Below are 6,591 nucleotides of genomic sequence, written 5' to 3'. Positions count from 1 at the left end.
GAAAAAATCAACAGCACAGCAGAAGTATAGACAGTGGTTGCAGTGGATGACTTCATTACTTTTAAAACTCTGCTTCAGCTCTTTGTATGCTATAACTTCACTCATCTCTGCTCTGCCACGTCTGAGCCATAATATCATTCATTTCATTTCATTTCATTCAGTATTACAAAAAAGCCAGAGTAGCCTTGCAGGTCAAATTTTATCAGTCACACCTGTTAATGCAGCTCCCGTCTCCTAGATCGTGGCACTTGTTAGTGTGGGTTGGTTTTACAGGCTTGTACAATTGGTCCCAATGGAAGATATTAAAGGCTAGAACAACCAATTAGAGCTTTTTGGACAAAGGGTAAGACACCTGGATGTCAAGTCAGGCTCGCCCACATCAGCTCCAGAACCCTGTATTATCTACAAGGTAAGACTCATAGATTAAGACTTTTTTTTTTCAGAGAGCCAAAATCAACTTCCTGTATAGGAGTTTTGTGGGTGTACTGATCAACAGTATAAAGCATTGCCAATAAGAGCAGAGGATCCTGCAAACTGATGCACGACATGGTTGTAAATACTATCACTAGGAGTTTTTACGGCAATGACGGATCTTGGAGCCTCTCTCCTGGAAGTTAGCATACGCAAAAGACATGGCAGCAAAAGGTTAAGACATTAGCAAGCAAGGCTTTATATTATCAGCACACATAAATTACAATAATTTGTGCCTGAAAACATGTTAGTTGATCAATCACCAATGACGTACAATAGATCTGGGACTTACAGATGAATTGCAGTTAGCAGTACTAAACAATACTACCCAGTAAAACTATCCAATAACATCTATTTAATTTTAATCTACCTACAAATACCTGTAATTCACCATAGTTGATTTTAATTAGAGATCTTGTCTTTATCCCTTTTTTCTAGTGTTCATGTTCAGCTAAGCCGAACAACTGGTGACTTTAGCCCTTTCAGTGTTGTACAATTGAGAAAGAGAGTGTTAACAAGTTTCATGACAAACTATTCATTTATGGACTGCTGTTTTTTTCTTCTATTCGGGTTGCAAGGAGTGTTAAATTTGCAGCTGCATCATTAGAAATCATGTCAAATTTTGACATATTTTCGATTTACTGTCCAAAGCTATGTCCCATTTAGGTAATTGGTAACACAACGACCGAGACTGCCCCGGCTTGGACAGTCTCGGTCGTTGTGTCCTTGGGCAAGACACTTCACCCGTAGCCTACTGGTGGTGGTCAGAGGGCCCGGTGGCGCCAGTGTCCGGCAGCCTCGCCTCTGTCAGTGCGCCCCAGGGTGGCTGTGGCTACAATGTGGCTTGCCATCACCAGTGTGTGAATGTGTGTGTGAATGGGTGGATGACTGGATATGTAAAGCGCTTTGGGGTCCTTAGGGACTAGTAAAGCGCTATATAAATACAGGCCATTTACCATTTAAAATATTTCTCAAAGGCTCTCAGGTTAATTTTTTGAATCTAACAGACAATTTTTTTGACTCAAGGATGAACTGATTACAGTTAGTTAGTTATCAAGGTGACTCCCACACAGAACACAGTGAAAATTTTTAACAACAAATATGGACATTAGGACAAAATATCACACCACTGTCTAAAATGATCAAATAAAGAAGTAACAGCATTTTGAATCAAACCAACTCGTGTTTATGTTATTGTTTTTATTATTTATTTAGTGCACACCCAAGAAGGGTAGAGACAAATGCTCTGTTATATTGTGGTTCACCAATTACATGATAAATAAAACAGAAAATCTAAACTCAAGAGAATGCAATTTGACCCGCGTATGTTTGCCCATTTACAGAAAACATATTTCTAAAGGTGCTGCTGAGATTAAATTTTCACCTGATGTCGGTAACAACTCGATCCAAGCATGCAAAGAAATCAAACTATAAATGTCACTAAAATTGAACTCGTTAGATGCCATAATACACCACGTTTGGAGGTCAAGAGGCACTGCAAATCACCCCCAAAACACCATACCAACAGTCAGGGGCGATTTTAGCCCATTTTTGGGGTGCTTCAGCACCCCAAAAATGAATGAAAGCACCCCAAAGATTTCTTACTTTTTTTGACAATATTTGCTGTTTGTGAAACACACTACTAAAAATATAAAAAGCATACAGTACTTAATTGAGATGGAACACTTTAACAACAAAAGTATAGATAACCCAGTGTATAGATAACAGTGTTTCAATATTTATATCTTTTATTAGATGTGCATGTGGTTTGGTTATTTGCCTTTTGGTTGAAAGTACACTGAGAGAGGACTTTTTTATTAGTGATTTTAAAAATATATATTTTTAATCTAATTGAATACAATCTATTTGTGTATGATTGTCAGTCCAAAGAGGGAGAGAGGAAAGAGGAGAACATGAGGAGAAAGTACAAGGTCAGGACGAACCAGGTAAGAAAACAGACAGGGAACAGTGACAGGCACAACAGAAACTGTTAAACTGCCAAAGAAAAAAAAACACAACTAATTTTACTCGTACAATCTGGAAGTTGTGTTCTCCCTATATTAAAGCTGCTATACAGAGTCTGCAAAACAAACTGGGTTGTCAGCCCTAGCACTGCATTACCATGTTGAACTTCAGTCAGAGGAAGTCACGGTTGCCAAAAACTTTTTGAATCTCAAGAGTGAGGCTGGTGCCATCCCAGATATGTTAACATTGTACAATCTTCTGGATAATCAGATCTTCCCCACACTGAAAACTGTTATTCAGGTTGCCCTAACAAACCCAGTTAGCAGCTGTAGCTGTGAGAGGTCTTTTAGTGTCTTGAGTCAGCTCCATACCTGGCTGAGAAGGACCATGGGTCAAAGCAGACTCCAGCACCTGGCTGTGATGTCAGTTGAGAAAGAGATGCTTGAGAGACTTGACCACCAAAATGTGATGACAGATTTGCCAACCTCAAGGTGAGGCGACATAGGATAAAAGAAAAGAAAAAAATCTGCAGAGCCATAGTAGCATCTGCACTAAACATCTTTTCATACATTGTATACATTGTACCAAAGGCCAAGGTGTCTCATTTTATTTTAATCTTTTAATAATATTTTGTATATTTCAAGGACTCTTCTATTTTTGGAGTGTATTTTTTATATATCTGTATTATATCATACATACACTTTAAAAGTGAATCTCTGTCCAAAAAATGCACTCAGTTTACTTTTTACTCACTATGAGAATCATTGTCATCATCAGTTTTTGTTTTGTTGTTTTTAAATTCCAATCCATTCTTCTTTAGCAGCATTTAAATAACCTTTATCAGATTTGATGGTTTTGTTACAGACTGGTCAAAAAAGTGTTTAGCTTTTCTTGCACAAATGTGGGATTAAATTGTGTTAAAATGTACAAAACAGTGATGTCATGTTTTGTGACGAGGACCCAGGCACAGAGAGACTTGATGAATTTAAGAATCTTATGATTTAATAAAGAAATTTGCAGACTTGCACAGAGATGGTAAAATTATGATGACTGATAATGGAGATGAAGACAACAGACGATGAGGACAGGGAGGAACGGGGGTTTAAATGCACTAAGGAGACAGTCAGAGGGAACTCAGGAAACTGGAGACATTTAAGGATGCAGGGACTGACAGAGACAGGGAAGAAGGCTCATCATGACGAGTAAAGTTTTTCTTGCCTGGATGGGCAGCTCTCTGGGTGCTCAGCACCCCCAAAAGCTCTGATCCTAGCCAACAGTGTAGTTTGGAGGTGGGAACATCCCCGGTGTGGGGCTGATTTTCAGCATACGTGAATGAACTGGACGAATGAACGGAAAACGCACTGAGACGTTCTTGATAAAAATATGCTGCCATCTAGCAGGATGATGAAGATGAAACGAAGGTGGACGTCTCCCGTTTCAAGACAGTAATCCCAAAAGCACAGCCAAGGAAATTCTCAAATGGTTTCCGAGAAAGAAAATTAAGTTGTCATCTAGAAAGTATTAAATACATTTCATCAAGCTTGCTCAGTACTTTTTCTCTGTGTCATTTCTCATTATCAAACATAATTTATCGACATCTATGGTTTAATTTCATTGCATGTGTGGATTGGATTGTCACCAACATCTGGGGAGAATCTTTAGAAATATATTTACTTGGCAAATTGGTGACATATTAAATACTTATTTTACCCACTTCCTATGTATTTGGAGATTATGTATTGGAATTTCAGGAGCGGGGCCACGCCTCCAAACCCGCATCTTCCGGTTGTCATCTATATAGGTTACCCCCTTCGGGGCCTTCCCCAGACCGCAGCTCAATTCATGTCCAAGCGTTCACCTTTACCTACTAAAACCTAAAAATGAGGACGTGAGCCCAGCTAGTGAAATATAATAACTGGAAAGTTGCTACATCTGAAACCTACACAAACGCAGTATTTCACAGATTTGAGGTAATTCCAAAAAAGTTGGGAAGAATGTAAATAAAAAAGGATCTGCAAATCCCATAAATCCAGATTTTATTCACAATAGAACATAGAAAACATGTCAAGTGTTTGAACTGAGAAAACATTCAAGCGAAACATTAGTTCATCTTGGGATTTGATAACAACAGCATGTCTCAAAAAAGCTGGGCAATAAAAATAAAACGCTTGAAAAACATTTGGTGCTAAAAAGAAACGGTTGGAGAAACATAATAAACTAACTAGGTTCATTTGCAACAGGTCTGTAGCCTGAGTGGGTATAAAATGAGCGTCTTAGGAAAAGTTCCACGTGGACAAAAACTGGTGAAATTGCACTTCTTTTTCTTATACTAAAATTTACTGGTTTCACTGGTCTGGCCGTACATGGCCTTGGATGCAAAATGAGTTTGACATTCCTGGTCTATAATATCATCAAAAAGATTCATAAAATCAGAAAAGTTGATTTGAATTAGACTGAGGCAAAGTGGAAAACTGTTCAGTGCTCCCATCAGTGCTCATTTAAAAAGTCTGCATCTCTGATGGAATTAAGGTGCATTAGTACCTATGAAATTGGCGGATCTGAAAAGACACCATCATTGATGAAAGCTTTTAGAGTTCCATCCAGGTGACATCTTTTTCAGCGAGGTTCTCATGTATTTCAGCGAGACAGTGTAAAACCACACCCTGCATGTATTACAACAGAATTGATCATAGTAGAGTCCAGACACTGAACTGAGCTGTCTGCAGTCAGACCTTTCACCGGTTGAGAACATTTAATGCAACATGAAATGGAAAATATGACAAAGAAGAGCCAGGAATGGAGCAGCATCCCTCTCCCAACTACTCTCCTCAGTTCCCAGCTGTTTATAGACTGATGTGAAAAGAAGAGAGGATGCCACACTGTGGCAACTTTTTAGACATGTGTTTGATGCAGACAAGTTTTCCTCAGTTTATTATGTCTTCTGCGTTCTACTGCGAATAAAATATGGCTCTACAAATTACTGCATTCTGCTGTTATTTACATTTTGCACAATGTCCCAACTTTTGAAATTGGTGTTGCACATTTATAGCCAATTGAGTGAATAAGATAAATAGAGTTGACAACAAAAAAGCCTTTGCAGATTATCTAATCATATTTGCATCAATGTCCTTTACATCCAGACCCATGTGAGGAGGAGATATTAGATCGCCTTCTGAGCAATGAATATTACATTAAAATTTCTAATCATGATTTTAATTCAAGTCATTTTTTATTACTTCCATCAAAGGGGATTTTACTTACTTTCCACAGGTCCCATGATATGTGTGCGTGCACTGTGGGTTTCAGATTGAACACCCACATGAATCATTTCTCTGGTGTACTAATTTAAAACCGAGGTCCTGGAGCTGTTTGGCATTCACTTCACTAGATTAGCCTGTTGCCATGTGTATATATATTCTCTTCATTCCATAATGTTGGTTATTTTTGTGGGTTTGCAAGACACCTGTTAGTATTTCGGTGTTTTTGTTTCTTTTTCTGTCACTGTTTTCTGTCATGGGCTCACAGCTTGAACAGACGACGAACTGAAGGCTCTGGAGGCATATTAACCAAATGAGTCTTTAAATGGTCTTAAGCACTTAATTGACTGTATTATTTATTTTTTTTGGGTGGGGGGGGGGGGGGGGTTCAATGTGGACACATAAATAGCTTTTCAGGGAGGATTTTATTCTGCTCACACTGCATCATTAACACGTGAGAAAGGGAGGAGAGGGAGGAGACTGAAGCTGTCAGTGAAATGCCATTTTTGACTGCTTTTAAATTCGATTTATATTTACTGAGAACTTTGCTCTCTGTTTATTGAAAGTCATCGCTGCCCTCTCAGCGAATGGATGTGAGTAAATGAGATCTGATTATGTGCTCCCATCTAGCAGTCACAAGTGGTGGGGTTGAGTGGGGTGGTGTTTTTAGAGGAATTATTACTCATTCTGTGATAGGTTGTGGTCACTCTCATTTTGGCATGTAAAGGTATACGTTTGTATTTTGATTTCTAAATAATGGAGCTTGAAATGAAAACACTTTTAAAAGCACGTTTTTCTAAATTCATCAAATTGCAAAAAAGAAAATCAAAACAAAAAGCAGCTAAATAAAAATGAATCTCCCATTTAATTTATTTTTAAAATTCAGTAAATTCTGCAG

The sequence above is a fragment of the Astatotilapia calliptera genome, chromosome 7 (genome assembly GCF_900246225.1).
Source record: "Astatotilapia calliptera chromosome 7, fAstCal1.2, whole genome shotgun sequence".
Classification (NCBI taxonomy): domain Eukaryota; kingdom Metazoa; phylum Chordata; class Actinopteri; order Cichliformes; family Cichlidae; genus Astatotilapia; species Astatotilapia calliptera.
The sequence above is the reverse complement of the archived record's forward strand: the minus strand, read 5'-3'. Positions refer to the sequence as shown.